General features: G+C 44.0%; 1 protein-coding gene across 1 annotated transcript in view; it reads left to right on the top strand.

Annotated features, from left to right (window-relative positions):
• The first annotated feature begins 17,136 nt into the window (after positions 1-17,136).
• FAM178B (family with sequence similarity 178 member B) overlaps positions 17,137-18,096 on the top strand; it is a 219,152-nt gene continuing 218,192 nt past the window's right edge. The window contains exon 1 of the mRNA XM_067470607.1: positions 17,137-17,200. The gene's annotated coding sequence lies outside the window, so the exon portion shown is untranslated. The remainder of the gene's footprint in view (positions 17,201-18,096) is intronic.

The following is an 18,096-nucleotide window of genomic DNA, read 5'->3' as shown; positions in this document are numbered from 1 at the left end:
TGGTATTAGGAACCTTTTTGGCAGCGAAGGCTGAAGATCTCTCCGCCTTTCCTTCTCTTCCCCTTTGGTATCTTCCTTTGCTGTGATTGGTTGGCCTCTCAGCCAGGGGGAGGGCTGGGTTGTTATAGGTTTTTCAGGCTATATGGCCATGTTCTAGAAGCATCCTCTCCTGACGTTTCGCCTGCATCTGTGGCAAGCATCATCAGAGGTTGTGAGGTCTGTTGGAAGCTAGGAAAACTGGGTGTATATATCTGTGGAATGTCCAAGGTGGGAGAAAGAACTCTTGTATGTTTCAATTGACCACCTTGATTAGTATTTGATGGGCTGACAGTTTTTAGGTGTGACTTGTTACTACCTGGAGGTGTTGTTGTGAGGTGATTAGCTGGCCCGGGTTGTTTCTTGTCTGGAATTCTCCTGTGTTTGAGTTTTATTCTTTATTTACTGTTATAATTTTAGAGGTTTTTTAAATACTGGTAGCCAGATTTTTTGGATCATAATAAATTGTGGTAAGTTCTTGGTGGTATGGGCATACCAAATCACCTTATCTCTCTCCTGAGGAATCTGTATAAGGACCAAGTAGCAACAGTAAGAACTGACCATGGAACAACAGACTGGTTCAAGATTGGGAAAGGCGTACGACAGGGTTGTATACTCTCACCCAACGTATTTAACTTGTATGCAGAACACATCAGGCGATGTGCGGGGCTTGATGTATCCAAGGCTGGGGTTAAAATTGCTGAACAAAACATTAACAATCTTAGATATGCAGATGATACCACTTTGAGGGCCAAAAGCAAGGAGGAGCTGAGGACCTTTCTAATCAAGGTGAAAGAAGAAAGAACAAAAGCTGGATTGCAGTTAAACATCAAAAAAATCAAGATTATGGCAACAAGAATAATTGACAACTGGGAAATAGAGGGAGAAAACATGGAGACAGTGGCAGACTTTGTATTTCTAGGTGTATTTCCTGCACCTCTATCTCCTATGAAAGCGAAGGACTCACGGTACCATTTGCTTGTGATTGTCTTAGGCCAGGAGTTCTTTTTTCATAGGGTGAGTTGTGAAGGGTTGAGCTACCAGCAAAACAGCTAAGAGAAGTTATTCCTTTGCAAGGATCGGCTCCCGTGGCCTCCCCCTGCACTTCCCAGCATATGCACCAATTTCTGGCTCTTTTCCAGCTTTCCTGGCTGGAGATGATCTCTTAACAATATTCTACACCTCCCTTTCCTTCCTGCCGCACATCCCGCCAGATAATAATGCCATGCATTTACAGAGCACTCTTCCTTCCTCTCCAAGCACTTTAGCATCCTCTGATTCTCTCCTCTCTTCTCTGCACCCCAGGGATCTGGACAAGTTGCGTTTTTTGATGAGGAATCCTTTCATCAGCCTGGGAGACTTGAGGCACATGGCTCATTGTAATTGTGATGGTAGAAGTGAATCTCAATCTCAAATGCAGCAGCCAGGGACAAGGGGAGGGGGAATGCACCTAATGGGCACCAGACTCACTCCCATGACACTTGAGGTAGTGGGGCCGAGGGGGCTCAAGCCTCCCCATGATCAGACTGGGGGGCACTGACCCCCTTGGAAGTGAACTAGCAAAATGGACCACCAAGATTCCCTATGTGGTTGAGCTACTTCTGCAAGTGTCAATCAGAAATGAACTATATGATCAAGCACCAAGGACTGGTAAGAGGGAGCCATTTCTGTCAGGCCTGTTGGGTGTGTGGGCTTATTAACAGAAGACCCTCCTTATAAATATACAGTAGAGTAACAAAAATACACAGACCAATCTTCCTTAGGAGACTTTTCTTTATAGCAAAATAATATGGTTGCACTTTTTTACAAGAACATGGTTTCTATAATACAAATAAAGTTCTTTATACTTCCTTCTTTGCTTCCACGCTGGGCTTCTTTCTCATGCAGATAAAAAGCTTCACTCTCACAAAACCTCTTCTCACATCAAACTTATACAGGAGCTTTACACACAGCAGCCCACAATGGTCTTCAACCTGGGGCTTCTCACACCAGGCCTTCATACACCGAGGCCTTCTCATACTGAGGCTTATCTCACACTGAGGCCTACTAATACTGAGGTGTTTTCTCACACTGAGGGCTCTTTCATACTGACACCTCATTGAGGTGAACTAACACTGAGGCCTACTAAGTAACCATTTGCTTGTTATTGTCTTAGACTAAGCTTTTCCATAACACAAATAAAGTTCTCTATATTTCCTTCTTTGCTTCAGCACTGGGTTTCTTTCTCATGCAGATAAAAAGCTTTGCTCTCACAGAGTCTCTTCTCACACTGAAGTTACACAGGAGCTTCACACAGGAGCATTTTACACACAGCTGCCTTCACACACGATGGCTTTCAACCTGGGGCTTCTCTCACTGAAGCTTCTCACACCATTTTTACCTCACACTGAGGCCTTTCTCCCACTGAGGCTATCGCAACTCAGGGTAGTTTTCACCTTGCTCAAGACACCACCACACACCAAGGCTGTAGGTTTTGTAGTTTATTGAGAAAAAGAAAAATCAAAACAGAGAAATAAAGATGCAAAAAAGTTCAATAGGCAAAACAGAGTCTTAAATGCAAAGCCAAAGATCCAAAGGCAAATAACATGAAGCATAATCCTTTAGCAATGGTCAAACAAGAGTCCATGGTAGACAGGTAACATCAGGATCAAAATCCAAGTCTCAAAGAAGCCAGAAGCGTTCCGCAAATCCAATGCGATTCCACAGAAGTTAACCAGGAAAGAGCAACATTGGACTGACAGAAAATGCCTGTTGGCTTCATCATTAGATAAGTTTCCCTGACATGAACGCATTGTGTTGACCTTTGGCTTCATGTTTGCTGGCAAGGCATGTGCTTCTGCGAACTCTTAACTATAAACGATCTTGTCTACTCATTCATTCATTATTATCTTCAAGGCTAGACAACTCATTATCTCGGCCCAGCTGGGCCTGATCACCCTGGGAACCAAAAGGAGTCTCCACCTGCAGTTGTGGAGTTTCACTATCTTTATCTAAAGGCACATTCCTTTCTCCAGGGAACAGACTTGCTGTTTCTTCCTCAGAAGCCACACTATTAGCCCCGTCTGGAACATGTACAGAAATCTGTAACCCATCGGTCTCCTCCTCATCCTGCAGAAAGTCAGGCTCAGAAGGCCCAGCATAAGGCCCAGACAGTTCAGACTCAGACTTAGACTGAGCCACAAAAGAGGCCTTCTCACACTGAGGACTCTCTAAAACTGAAGGCTACTAAACTACAGACACACCTGCTTATATTTAGCTGCAGCTTTTGCTGAGCCATGGCATCCATTTAACCCTTTCAGTGCTTGACTCACATTTTTGTAATTAAAAATACCTAGTTAATATTTAAAATTTCTGACAAGTCCCTCTCAGGAATGATAAAGATTCCCTGTGATCTGTCGCATGCACAGTCAACTTTCTGTATCCATAGATTCCATCATTCATAGCTTGAAAAAAATATTTTTTAATTCCTGAAAAGCAAAGCTTGTTCTGCCATTGTATATAAGGAATTCCCTTTTATTATGCCATTGCATATATTTGGATTTGAATTTTAGTAGCTACAGAAGCCAAACACAAAGACTGTACTTCCTCAGGAGTAAGCTTCATGTGAGGACGAATAGACATTATGCTTGTGAGAATCTTCATCTTTAAGGATGTTTCAGTGGTAATGGCTGGGGAAAGTAATTTGTCATCTCTTTACAAGTCCTTACAAGTGGCAATATTACCGTAATAACCCCTTGCCTGCCAGTGTTGGGGTTCCTGGCAGTGGCAGGTCTTTGCCTTCCTTTGGGCTTTCCCAGGCCAGATTTCTCTTCCTGTTTCTACAAGGTCTGGTTTAACCACTATTCTTGTAGTTATATGGTCTTTCCCCTGATTTACCACATGTCTCCTTTTAGTTCCTCATTTCACCAGAGTCTCAGGTCAGACTAGACATGATATTCTCAGCCACAGCTTGGTAATGTTATACTAGATTTGGACTCTCAGAATGCCCCTAACCAGGATGGAGTTGTTTTGAAGAGGAAGTAATTTCCTTAGAAGCTTTGTGTTCCACAAAATACCTTTTAAAAAATTGATAATAGCGGTTGCGTGGGGCTGTGGCTGCAGCATATAGCCTTTTCCTCTCTCGCCAAGATCATGGTGGAAATTCTCCATCCCGGACATTGGCTATTAAGCACAGCATTATAAAATTGTATGGTACCTGAAGGAACATCTAGTTCAATTCGTTGCCTGTCTGAATCTACTGCTATAGGATGCCTAAGAACTTCCATTATATACTGGTACTTCCTGACAGATGTCAGATGGTGAAATACCAGCTAAACAGTATAATTTCTCCAGTGATGTTATTGTAGTAAGACCTGCTACTACTGCTGCAAACGGTGGGTTGGAGGCTAGAGGAGAGAAATGAGTTACTAGAGAGTCAGACTCTGATGAGGAGTGTCAAAGGAAAAGGATCCGGGATATACTTATGGCCCCCACAGAGAAAGAATCCTTTGAGGGTTTTTTATCCGGGGACGATGGGTCTCAGAGTGAAGAAGAGAGTACCATGGTCTACTCTCAGAGTAGAAAGAGAGTTAGTAGTGACCAGCAGTCGGATGGGGGACAACAAAGGAAGAGGATCCGAGAGATATTTGCTGCCGCCATGGATGAAGAATCTTTTGTGGGTTTTTCTGGGTCACAGAGTGATGGGAATGGGAATGAGGCTTTGGATTGGACTAAAGTTTGAGAGATGCAAGCGGTTTGTTGGGAACCAACATCCAGTGATACATTCATGGGTTTCTCAGGTGGCGAGGAGTGACAATCGGGGAACACTACAGAAACATGGGGAGACTTAAGTCTTGACAGGAGGTGGAAGGGTTGGAGAGATGGTAACAGGAGTTCACGTGTGGTTCATGGGCACCTGCACGGGATAATGACAGGGCGTTGGCTAGCTCTTCATCGGAGGATGAGGATGTGTAATATAAGCAAGGTCAAAAATGGGGAACCTTTGCAGAAGGCAAGGTGTTACTTTGGGTATCGTATGCTCTTGTCGCCGCCTGTTCGTGTTTGGGATTTTGGGTCCTGGATCTGCAGCTTGGCGTTCTGTTTTCTTCGTTGGGACTGACTTCTAGTGAGTGTGGAATTCTCCTCTCCTGAACCTTGGACTGTTTGACGGCAACGCTGCCCACTGGTTTTGGATTCGACGCTACTCCGGTTTGCCTCTATCTTGACTCCTGGACTTCAACTGACTAAGGTTGTTCTCAGAGACTGAAGGATAAGCAAAGTGAGCCCAGATGTGGGAATGAATGCTGTTTAGGTAAAAGGGAGACTTCTTTAGGGGTCTGATGCTTTGTTTGGTGTGAAGATCAATGTTGGAATTTCATGGCTAAAGTTACCTGTCTTTGAAGCTCTGAGTCAGGAGTTCTGGTTTTTAGTTTTTGAATCTTGTTTTCCTACTTAAGTTGCATATCTCCTGTTTGGATTACAAATCTAATATCAAATTTTCATAGAATCAGAGAATCATAGAATCATTGAGTTGGAAGAGACCTCATGGGCCATCCAGTCCAACCCCCTGCCAAGAAGCAGGAATATTGCATTCAAAGCACCCCTGACAGATGGCCATCCAGCCTCTGTTTAAAAGCTTCCAAAGAAGGAGCCTTCACCACACTACGGGGCAGAGAGTTCTACTGCTGAACGGCTCTCACCGTCAGGTTCTTCCTGATGTTCAGATGGAATCTCCTTTCTTGTAGTTTGAAGCCATTGTTCTGTGTCCTAGTCTCCAGGGCAGCAGAAAACAAGCTTGCTCCCTCCTCCCTGTGACTTCCTCTCACATATTTATACATGGCTATCATATCTCCTCTCAGCCTTCTCTTCTTCAGGCTAAACATGCCCAGCTCCTCAAGCCGCTCCTCATAGGGCTTGTTCTCCAGAGCCTTGATCATTTTAGTCGCCCTTCTCTGGACACATTCCAGCTTGTCAATATCTCTCTTGAGCTGTGGTGCCCAGAATTGGACACAATATTCCAGGTGTGGTCTAACCAAGGCGGAATAGAGGGGTAGCATGACTTCCCTAGATCTATACACTATGCTCCTATTGATGCAGGCCAAAATCCCATTGGCTTTTTTTGCCGCCACATGACATTGTTGTCTCGTGTTTAACTTGTTGTCCACAAGGACTCCAAGATCTTATTCACATGTACTGTTCTCGAGCCAGGCATCCCCTATTCTGTATCTTTGCATTTCGTTTTTTCTGCCAAAGTGGAGTATCTTGCATTTGTCCCCGTTGAACTTCATTTTGTTAGTTTTGGCCCATCTCTCTAATCTGTCAAGATCGTTTTGAATTCTGCTCCTGTCTTCTGGCGTATTGGGTATCCCTCCCAATTTGGTGTCGTTTGCAAACTTGATGATCATGCCTTCTAGCCCTTCATCTAAGTCATTAATAAAGATGTTGAACACCGGGCCCAGGACGGAACCCTGCTGCACTCCGCTCGTCACTTCTTTCCAGGATGAAGAGGAAGCCTTGGGGAGAATCACCCTCTGGATTCGTCCACTTAACCAATTACAGATCCACCTCACCGTAGTTTTGCCTAGCCCACATTGGACTAGTTTGTTTGCCAGAAGGTCATGAGGGACCTTGTCGAAGGCCTTTGGGATTATAGTCAAGTTTGAGTTTTCAAATCTTTGGAATTATTGTCATGTTTTGAGTGCTACCACCTTGGGATTACAGTTTCTTGTGTTACCTTCTGTGGTTTTCGGATTAATGTTCAGAGTTGCTCTTTGCCTTTTGTCAAGCTCTTGATATCTAGCTCATGGATGTACTTAGATACTGTTGTTTACAATCTGACCTTTAATGTTATATTTGTGCATGCTTAGTCTGCATATCTTAAATTACTTTTAGATAATTGCTTGCACTATTTTGAAGCTATTACTTTTTATATACACCTTTCTTAATGAATTCATTATTACTGTTGATCTGTGTGGTGCCTGGGTAAAAAGGGACCAAACAGGCGGCTGGGCTGCAACAATCGGCAGGTAAAGCCCAGTTAAAGAAAATGAGATCTGCAGATATATAAAAAATAACCCATACATGGTGAAAAAACGGAGAAAGCTAAACATTATGTGTCAAGGGAAATGTTTGACAGCAAGGGTGTGTTTTCAGATGAGTGACCCCCATGTCTTCAGTGGTGATAATAGTACAGGTCTCAGAAGACTGTGCTGCATGTTCTTCCTTAGTGTTTGAATAGACCAGAGACTCCTTCGGAGCATTTCTTCTCACACTCTGCTTCTTGCTGTTGTAAGTCATAATTCTAATAATGTGTTTGGTGGGCAAGGAGCTTTTTAAGTTCACAGCGTAGGAGTAATTCGTGTGGCTGCTGAGTTCATGCATCTTAATCCAGGAGGGGCTGCAGCCCTGATCTTCTCCTACCCAACTCCAGGCAGGAAAATTCTCCTGCTGCTCCATGGATTGAGACGATTAAGTCTTAATGACTCGAGAGGTGAGACACTGTGCACAAGTGAGTGTTTTGCTTTTAGATCAATTCAAAGGCTCAAGGTCAGTACCAGCTGTTGCTGCATAAGGCCACGGAGACCTTTTCCCCTGAATTGTGAGAAGTGACAAAAACTGAACATGCCAGTATGTGCTTGCAACTAATTTTTCCCAGTTCTGTCAGATCAGTGGAGCTGCTAAAAAAAATCAATGCAATCATAGCTTAAACCAAGTATATAGAGTGATGGGAGCAGAACCTCTTTCAGCACAGGGCTCGTGTTTGATTCCAGAGAATTTTTTGAGGCCCTCTTTCATTAATGGTTAGAACCAAAGGCAAAAGCAGTGGGACTAAAAAAATCAGCAGATTTTGTATTGCGCTTCAGGTGAATTTGAATGTGTTGGCCAAACAGGAAGGGGAAAGATCTAGGAACTAAGTTCTAGTAGGAGACGTTGAAAGAGCTGGATGTGAAAGAATGTAGTCTGAAGAAGATAAGAATCAGGGGGAAAATTATGCCATTCTTCCAAAATCTTACAGGATGGAATAGACATTGGGTTCTGTTGCACTCCAGGCCTGGAAACACCTATGACCACTGCACCACACTTGAACAGACTCAGAAGTGGAGTGGGACACATCTGTGTTTTAGATGGATTAGGAATCATCTGGTTTTCCGTGTAATAAGCAGTAAGAGCATCTAAAGCTTCAGAGAGTGTCTGTTCAACCATTTCAAAGTTCCCTGCTTGAGCGGTGATGGCACAATCGTCAGCATAGATGAAACTCTCTGTCTCTTCTGGCAGTGACTGATCATTTGTGTACATGTTAAACATTGATGGAGCAAGCATGCTCCCCTGAGGCAGGCTGTTCTTCCGTTTTCGCCATCTGCTTCTCTGGCCCTGGAACTCAGCAAAAAAGCTCCTGTTCATAATGGACTCTGCAGAAAATGCTTCGGTTGTCCTCCACAAAAAGGAAAATGACCCTGTTTAGCAAGCCTTGCAAATGCTGTTTTGTTTTCAGTGAATGATTTTTATACCTATTTATATAGCTGGGGTCCCATAAAAATGTCTTGGGTTAAAAGGGTTGCACGTTGAAAAAGTATAAAATCCCTGCTCTACGGCCTAAATTCCCTAAAGGCGTTGAAAGAGCTGGATGTGAAAGAATGTAGTCTGAAGAAGATAAGAGTCAGGGGGAAAATTATGCCATTCCTCCAAAATCTGACAGGACGGAATAGACGTTGGGTTCTGTTGCACTCCAGGCCTGGAAACACCTATGGCCACTGCACCACACGAGAGTCCAGGAATATAAGCAAACATATAAAAAGCATATAAAATCAGGAATAAGAAAAGAAGATATAAAATCCAAAAAGGTTTAGTTCAGGTTGAGAACCAAGCAATAATCCAAAAGTTCCAAAAGTGACAAAGTCCAGGAACAGCCAGGATCACAGATACAATGTAAGTCCACAATCAGGAAGATATAACTAGTCAGACTTGAACAGGAGTACATGAACAGGAACATAGAAAACTTCAAGGATATATTAAATCCAATATCAAAGCTTGACTTGAACCAGGAACAAGAGATCTCAGGCTTAGCCTCTCACTCTAATGCAGCGTTGCCTGAACTTCTTAGTAGACACCCATGAAAGCATTCCATTTCCCATGAATTTCATTCACAACTTTCCTACTTAATCTCTCTAATTGATGCAATCTATTTTCAGTTCCAATTTGTAAACAAAGACTTTTGGTGATCTCTGTAGCTGCAAGTGGGTTCTCATGGGAACCCTCCTTATCACTCAGCTCTTCACTGGAGTCCTTATCTGTTGTTGCTACTTCTGACTCCCCTAAATGCCCTTGAGGCCCTGTACTTTCTGAGCAGGTTTCTCACTGAGAGAACCATAATTTTCCAGACTTGAGAGCCCATCACTTTGTGCCAAGGGGAAGCCTACAATCCTCTCTAAATCATAAATTAAACCATCAGCCTCTGGTGACAGATCTACAACAGGTCCTTTCACACTATACAGTTATGGCGCTATGATTCCATTTTAACAGTCATGGCAACTTCCCATGGAATCCTGAGATTTGGATTTCATGTGATTTCTCTGCCAGACAACGATCATGCCATATCAAAATTACAAATCCTAGGATTCTGTGGGATGCAGCCATAGCAGGTAGAATTGTATTGAAGTGCTGTTTTGGGTATTGGGGGAAGACTACCTCTTTAATAATATTTTTAATAGTTTTGTACATGAGACAAAATATGTATATACTAAATCACCAAAAAAACCAAAGTGTTATTATCTTAGCAACCCATGTAGACTATTTTGGATTCTGGAGGATTTTGGCATTCTGGGATGCTGTACGTGTACAGTCAGTTACAGTATCCCACCCTTCCCATGACAGGGCAGGACCTCATCACAGAAGCCCAGTGTGCTTCCATGGCCGGAAGCGCCTGTTTCCCAGCCTCCAACAAAAACAATAAACAGACCTTGCTGGAGAGGAAATTGTTAATAGGACTCAGCAGGATTCGTAGCTCAGAGGAAGGGGAGAGGCCTGACATGCTGACTGTACTCCCCTTCTTCTCCAGGCTTTTCCTCTTCACAAACCATGCCCTTCCTCTTCACAAACATCTTTGGGAAAGTTGTTAATAGTGATGATCAAGAAAAATATTGAACAAAGTAGAGTTTGAACATCCTTTATTTGGACTTCCGAAATATTCCCGATTTTTCCACATGTGTCACTGACATAGAGACACCTTCGCTTTTGAATGGTTCAGTGTGCACAAACTTTGCTTCATGCACAAAAATATTGAAATACAGTAGTGTGTATAGAATTGCCTTCATCCTATGCATATATGCGTATATGGGGGGAAAACCCAAATAAATATTGTGTTTTCACTTGGCGTTCCATCAAGATATCTCATGTTGTGTGTGTACATGTGTGTGTCTGCGTGTATATATACACGCAAATGGTAAAGAGATTTTATGGACATCGTGTATATATATATATATATATATATATATAGGCAGTCCCCAAGTTACAAACAAGATAGGTTCTGTAGGATTGTTCTTCTTGAATTTGTATGTAAGTCGGAACAGGGGCATTTTTTCAGTGTAAGCCCAGCTATATGTGTGTGTGTGTGTGTGTATCTTTGCATACCATAGGGAAGGTGAGGGAAGACTTCACCTCACTTTCTGTCCCTGTGATCATTGAATTTTGAAATAGTCATCCCAAAATCTGAAAGCTGAAGTACCCTTGGTCTTAAGCATTACAAATAAGGGATGCTCAATCTGTATTTATTTAAATACACACATGTACAATTGTCCATCTTGATTGGTCCAGAACCATCACTGTTTGAATCCACAATGCTCTCTGGATGTAGGTGAGCTACAACCCAAAAACTCAAGATCAAAGCCCATCAAACCCTTCCAGTATTTTCTGTTGGTCATGGGAGTTCTGTGTACCAAGTTTGGTTCAATTCCATCATTGGTGGAGTTCAGAATGCTCTTTGATTGTAGGTTAGCTATAAATCCCAGAAACTACAACTCCTAAATGACAAAATCAACCCCCCACCCACCCCACCAGTATTCAAATTTGGGCGTATCAAGTATTTGTGCTAAATTTGGTCCAGTGAATGAAAATACCTCCTGCACATCAGATATTTACATTATGAACCAAAACAGTAGCAAAATTACAGTTGTGAAGTAGCAATGAAAATAATGTTATGGTTGGGGATCACCACAACATAAGGAACTGTATTAAAGGTCGTGGCATTAGGAAGGTTGAGGAACACTACATTAGGCAGATCAGCTCTCTGCCAGTTTTGAGCTTCACCTCTTCAACAATGTGGTAATGATTCTAGCCTACCTTAAAGGGCTGAGGTCAAGATTTCCAAACCAACCTGATGGAAAGTACTGGGCTTCGAAACACCCTGAAGGGCTACATAAATCTTGAACAGTTATCTGGTGATGGCTGCCATCTCAAGTCTTGATTTGCAACCTCTGGCCAGATACCAGAAGAGGCGACAGATGGTGACCATTCAGGCAGTAAATCTGCTCTGGGTTTAAGTCTGAACATTATCCCCAAACCAGTTTAGCACCTTGGTTACTGTCTTGGATTAAAACCCAAGAGCAGGTTCAACAACCCGCTGATATTCCCCAGCCACCACTGACCCAAAACAGCACTTTCACATCATCCTCCCCAACACAGCCTGTTCACGTGTGGTACCAAGCAATGAATCAGAGAGAGAGAATCCACATGCTGTAAGATTGTAAGATTTGATGCAGACAAAATTCCTTGCACGTAGAAAATGTCCAGTTCAGAGTAAATATTTTAGCACAGTCCTGAAGTGCTTACACTTTTATATGCAGTGAGCAATTTCCCTGAATCAATGGTTTAAAATATCACATTTGTTTTCACCCACTCAGGGGGACAGGATGGGGACCAGTGGTTGAAAAAGTAACTTTGGCGGCTATAAACACCATAATTTCCCAGTCTGCATGGTTACAGGCTAAGGTAGCAATGTATATCTGGAAGGAATAGCCAAGATATGTAATTTTTCCAGGTTCTAATACAGTAGGGTCTTGCTTATCCGATCTTCGCTTATCCGACATTCTGTCTTATTTGACACCCCCTTTTCCTCCAGCATTTCCCCTTCCATTAAAGCAGTGCTCCCCAACGCTGTCTCCTTTCCCAATTAGTTAAAATGGCAAGAAAAGGAGGAGGGAGGAAAGGGGGAAGGACCGGAAGCAGAAGCGTCCTCCCCCCTTCCTTCTGCGATTTCTACGCTCCTCTTCCGCATCTGGGCACTTCCTGCTGGGCTGCTCTAGTCCTAAGGCATTGGCTTGCCTTAACCCTTTGAGTCTTTGTTGTTAGTATTCTAGGTGTCTAGCCCCACGTTGGACGGGTAACAGTAAGAGATTATCCAACATTTTTGTTTATCCGATGTTCTGTCAGTCCATTTATGTCATATAAGTGAGACTCTACTGTAGCAGAGTTCAGATAGAATCCACCTGAAATGCTATCAAAAGGCAGGAAGGGGGAAGAAATCAGGATACTATCTCCTAAATAAGAACTCCCCCCATGAAATCAAATTATCCTTTAATCCCCACATATTGTGAATATCTCAATATTTTAATCTCTGTAATGCCCGAAATTCGAGGACTGAGGATGCTTTGTAGACAGGCAGAATGTTTGTTTACAGGTCCAGTGTCCTTATTGTTGGGTGAGTGGGCTTATTATCGAAAGACCCTCCTCATAAATGTATAGCAGAGTTACTCAGCAGCAGCAGCAGCCAAAAGTGAATAAAAAGAATAAAATTGTCACAACTCACCACACCCCATCAAAGCTGAAGGTTTTGTAGTTTATTGAAGAAAAAGCAGTCTTTAACATAAAAGTAAAGTTTGAAAAGTTCAATGGCAAAAGCAGAGTCTTAAATGCAAAGGCAGAGTTTCCAAAGTTCAATGGCAAACCACATGAAGCATAATCCAAAGGCATTGATCAACAAGATTCCATGGCAACATGACAGAGTCCCAAGGAGCCAAGAACAAGACAAAGTCCCAAGAAGCCAAAAGCATTGCCCAAAAGCCAAGGCAATCCAGAGAAGTTACCAGGGTGTTTGCAGAAGTTGCACTGACAAAGAGTTGACTTCAAACAGCTTGTTTAATATACTTTCCCAGCATGAACGCATTCCTTTGACCCCTAACCTCTCTCTTGTTAGCAAGCCTCACACTGCGGTGAACCCTGCATTGCAAGCAATCCTCCCTATCTAAATCTGCAGAGCCTTCAAGGTCGGAGAGCAGCCTGAGAATCGGCAGGCTGAGAGCTTGCCTCCATCTGCACCTGGGAAGTTTCACTAAGATCAGACACATCTTCCAAAACATCCCTTGCCATGGGAAACTGAAACTCCTCATCTTCAGTATCAACATTGTCTGTATCAACAACAGGAACATGTTCAGGAATCTGAAACCCACCATCTTCATCCTGAGGCTCCAGCTGAGCCACAACAAAAACACACAGACCCATGTTATCTCTTCCATAGGAGGCTTTTCTTTATAGCAAAATCATATGGTTGCACTATTTACAAGAAGGTTCCCATAACATGGACAAAGTTCTTTATACTTCTGTCTTTGCCTCTGCACTGGGCTTCTTTCTCATGCAGATAAAAAGCTTCGCTCTCACAGAGCCTCTTCTCACACCAAAGTTACACAGGAACTTCATACTTCAGGAGCTTTATACACACAGCAGCCTTCACACACAGTGGCCTGTAACCTAGATCTTCTCTCACCGAAGCTTCTCACACACCATGCCTACTCACACTGAGGCTTTTTTCCCACTGAAGCGAACTAACACTGATTATTATTATTAACTTTATTTGTACCCCGCTAGCATCTCCCGAAGGACTCGATGCGGCTTACACTGGCCGAAGCCTCAAAACACAATACAATAGAAAACATAACACAACAATAAACAAAGCAAATCAAAACAATTAAGCCAAATAACCACAGTGACAATACATCAATACATCAAGACACTATTAAAACTGGTTCGGCCGGCGCAATGGGGTACAGGGTTAAAAGTGCTGAGATGGCAGGAGGAACGTAGGATTAAAAGTGCGGTGTGCAGCAACATTGGTTGTGCTAAAGTGCTTCTAGGACTTGGGATGGGGATTCCTAATCTGCGAAGGCACATCGGAACAGCCAGGTTCCTTCTGAAAACTGCTAAAGTGGGGGCCTGTCGGAGATCTTTTGGAAGGGCATTCCAAAGTCGGGGGGCCGCCACAGAGAAGGCCCTGTCCCGTGTCCCCACCAAGCGCGATTGCGACGTGGGTGGGATCACGAGCAGGGCCTCCCCAGATGATCGGAGTGAGCGTGTGGGTTCGTAGATGGAGATGCGGTCACGCAGGTAGGGTGGTCCCAAACCGTTCAGGGCTTTGTAGGTGAGCACCTGCACCTTGAATTGGGCTCGGAAAATAAATGGCAGCCAGTGGAGCTCCTTAAACAGAGGGGTAGACCTCTCTTGATAATGAGCTCCGGTTAGCATCCTGGCTGCTGCCCGCTGGACCAATGGAAGTTTCCGAGCCGTCTTCAAGGGCAGCCCTACGTAGAGCGCATTGCAGTAATCCATTCTAGAGGTGACCAAGGCTTGGACCACCCCGGCCAGATCTGCCTTCACGAGGTACGGTCGCAGCTGGCGCACAAGTCTCAGTTGTGCAAAGGCCCTCCCGGATACCGCCGACATCTGAGCCTCAAGTGTAAGCGAAGAATCCAGGAGAACACCCAAACTGCGGACCTGTGGCTTCAGGGGGAGTGTAACCCCGTCCAACACAGGTTGCCACCCTATACCCCGATCCGATCTGAGGCCTTCTTTTACTGAGGCCTACTAACACACTGAGGCCCTTCTCTCACAGACTGAGATCTGCAGCTTTTGCTGAGACATTGCATCCGATTAACCCTTTCACCACTTGACTCACATTTTTGTAATTAAAAATACCTAGTTATTTTTTTTTAAAATATTTCTGACAAAATATGCTTCCTGGAAATCCGGTGGAGTCTCCTTCTCTGGAGGTTGAGAAGTATGAGCTAGATGGCCATCTGTCAGGAGGGTTTGGATTGTGTTTCTTGTTTGGCAGAAAGGGTTGAAGTCGAACATGACCCCCCCCCCCCATAAAAGATCGTAACTAATAGTCTTGCTAAGGACAAGGACCCTTCCCATGTTAGATAGTGTGTATCATTTAATCAAGGTTTTATGCCCTATTTTCATATATTTATAGCAGAAGGTAACAAATTTATTACTGAAAACCATGCCACAAAAGCATTTGACTTTTTCCATCTGAGACACGCCTGGGCTAGAGAATGAATGACTCTCCTAATTGTTCCCCATCTCAGTCAATGATTCACAAACAAAAGGGACTCCTTTTTTTGAGCTGAGAAACATTTAATATCTAAGCTAAAGGTTAGCCAGGAGAAACCTTATGCTTTATGTTTCCCTTGCTATTCATTTCCACTTTTGTAAACTTTTAGATATCAGAGACCCCTCTCCCCACTTCCTTGCATGAACTCCCTTTTTCATGATTAAGGGATAATATGGTTTCATGCTTATGAACTTATTCTTTTGGACTCTGGTGGGCGGGATGGGTATAAGAAATTCCTCTATGCCTTGTTACTCCTTATGTATCTCCCCTAACCCCTGTGTGTATATGAAATATGAGGAAGCCACCTTTTCGTAATCTCCAGCATGACATCAGCCTTGGGTAGCCCATTTCCCAAGGCATATCCCTATTGATTCAAGGTTTTGAACAAAAGACTGATTGCATGATAATAACCTGGTCCTCCCAAGTCTCGGAGCAGGACCACTTGGGGGGAGCCTCTTGGTAAACCAGTGTGCCGTCGCGCTTGGGGGCTATTAGTCTTAATGAAAGAGGGGTGGACGTGGCACCTTTCCCCCAAGGGATTGTTTCTTGCCCTCCTATAGGAAACTGGAACTCCCAAAAACCCAAAACGCTGTAAATAGCTCAAAATAAGTTTTGTTTATCACAAAGTCATTTCTTCAAAGCAATGAGCCGGAAAACTTTAGAGGGATGAAGAAAAACATATTCTACAGTCTCAATTAGTCCTGGGTCCAAGGGGTTTGAAGCTGAGAAGCCTCACCAAGTTTCCTCTTTCCTCAATGGCTGTGAATGCCGGAGCAAACCACAACCCCAATTCAGATGGCCTATGTTTTGAAGATTCAGGATCTTCCTTTGGTGCCAAAAGAACCGGCTTGAAGGCGCCTGGGTCTCCTCAATAATTGTCCAGGACGATCTGGACATAAAGCATGAGTCCCAGGGGTAAAAAACCTCAGAACTGGTGCTAAGAGGTAACTTAAATCAGGGTCTTTTAGAATCAAGTCTCTTACTCACGTCCATATTGCAGGAACTCTGATGGCAGAATGAAAAGAAAAAGGAAGTTCTCCCCTCTTGCAGGAAGAGGTGGAGCCAAGCAGTACTGATTGACAGCTACAAGCAACCAATCCATACAACTATACATAAACAGTGTAAAAAGGGGCAGGATTAAGCATGATACAACAGTTTAAGTCTTACAACTAACAGTTCTATACATAGGTGGCGCCACTCGCGCCGTCACAACCAGTCACTTCCCAACAAAAGGGTATCCTGCTTTCAAAAGAAGCCAGAATGTCCCAGCTTCCTTCCCTTTTGTCATTTCCCCATGGACCGAGGAAAACATAAGACAACACAATGAACTCATATCTGTGACTGGGAAATACCAGGGCTGGGCGATCGTGCCAGCCATATCTGCATATCTCTACCTTTCAAGAAACTGGCCCAGCTTGAGGAATCTATTCACAGATTTATCGCCGGCCGTTTGGACACATTAAGCCACTTTAATTCAATCATCTGGACATTTACTTCATTGTTCTTCCCAAGGACCGCCTCCTTCACTCTCATTGGCCGAAGGCTCGAAGAGGTGCTGGCTTTCTGATTGGCTAAGGCGCGGCTTCGCTGGCCGTGCCTCCCCTCCAGCTGATGACAACAGCCAATCAGAGAGATGCCGGCTGAGGGGCGGGGGGGGGGGGGGAATTTGAACTTTGACAGCTCTGTTTTCTTTTAAAATGTACTAAAATTCACTGCATGTATGTCTTTCCTGACAAACTATTGCGGTTTGACATCCGTATCAGCTGGACGAAATAAATACAACTCGGTGGCTTTTCTTCAACTTTGGTGAGATTTATTTGGGAAAAATCTGGGAATATTTTATTGGCTCTTTCTTTTGCTCGCCAGAGTAACGGACTCTCGTTGGTGGATCTGAGGGCTCCCCTCTCCTGGGCGCTAGCCTCTACATTCTAGCTCGATATCAGGGTTGGCCTGGATAGCCCTTGGGATCTCTTCCAGCTCTGTGATACAATGAGAGAGAGAGAGAGAAAGAGAGAGAGAGAGAGAGAGGTGCCATCGTTTTTGATACCCATGTCCCCACACTAAACTCTCCCACAGGAGAGCCAAACTACCCCTGCAATTGGCAAGAGAAATGGAGAAAACCAGCAGTTGGTCCCGCACACCTCCACACACTGCCTGAAGCTATACACCCACATTCAGCCCCTACTGTAGCTTCTGCCCTCTGTGGCTTTGCTGTTGACCCATCATCTCTATTTCCCTGCCCGCTGACTCTGCTTTGAATCTTCCTTTTTTGCAACCTGTCAGTTCGTCAAAACAACATTTAAACCTCTCCTGTCTGATGTGGTTGAGGGAAGGCCCTTTCCATGCCCCCTCCCCTTTGACACACGCACACACCACACATCCTTGCGCCTGGTTTCAAATTGCTGAGAGGAAACACATCTGGCCAGGCTCATTAGGCGCCACTCCGCTGCTTTTTTTGTCACGGGCCTGCGATTTAGCTGCCAATGCAGCTCCTAACCTGTAATTTAGTACCTGGGTGCCTCTTTCTGTGTCGCCGTCTTGCCACAATTTAGGCGGCTGGGTTTTAAAAGGCAATAGGCGGGGAGGCAGAGAAAGGCCGAGTTAGAGAAAGGGGTGGATTGTGCCCTTATGAGCAATTATATGGAAAGGGGTGTTTGGATGCAGAGGCAATGACGTTTTAGTGCCTCCAAACCCTGCCTTCT

This window comes from Anolis sagrei, chromosome 7 (genome assembly GCF_037176765.1).
Source record: "Anolis sagrei isolate rAnoSag1 chromosome 7, rAnoSag1.mat, whole genome shotgun sequence".
Classification (NCBI taxonomy): Eukaryota; Metazoa; Chordata; class Lepidosauria; order Squamata; family Dactyloidae; genus Anolis; species Anolis sagrei.
This window is presented reverse-complemented; position numbering and strand designations above follow the sequence as displayed.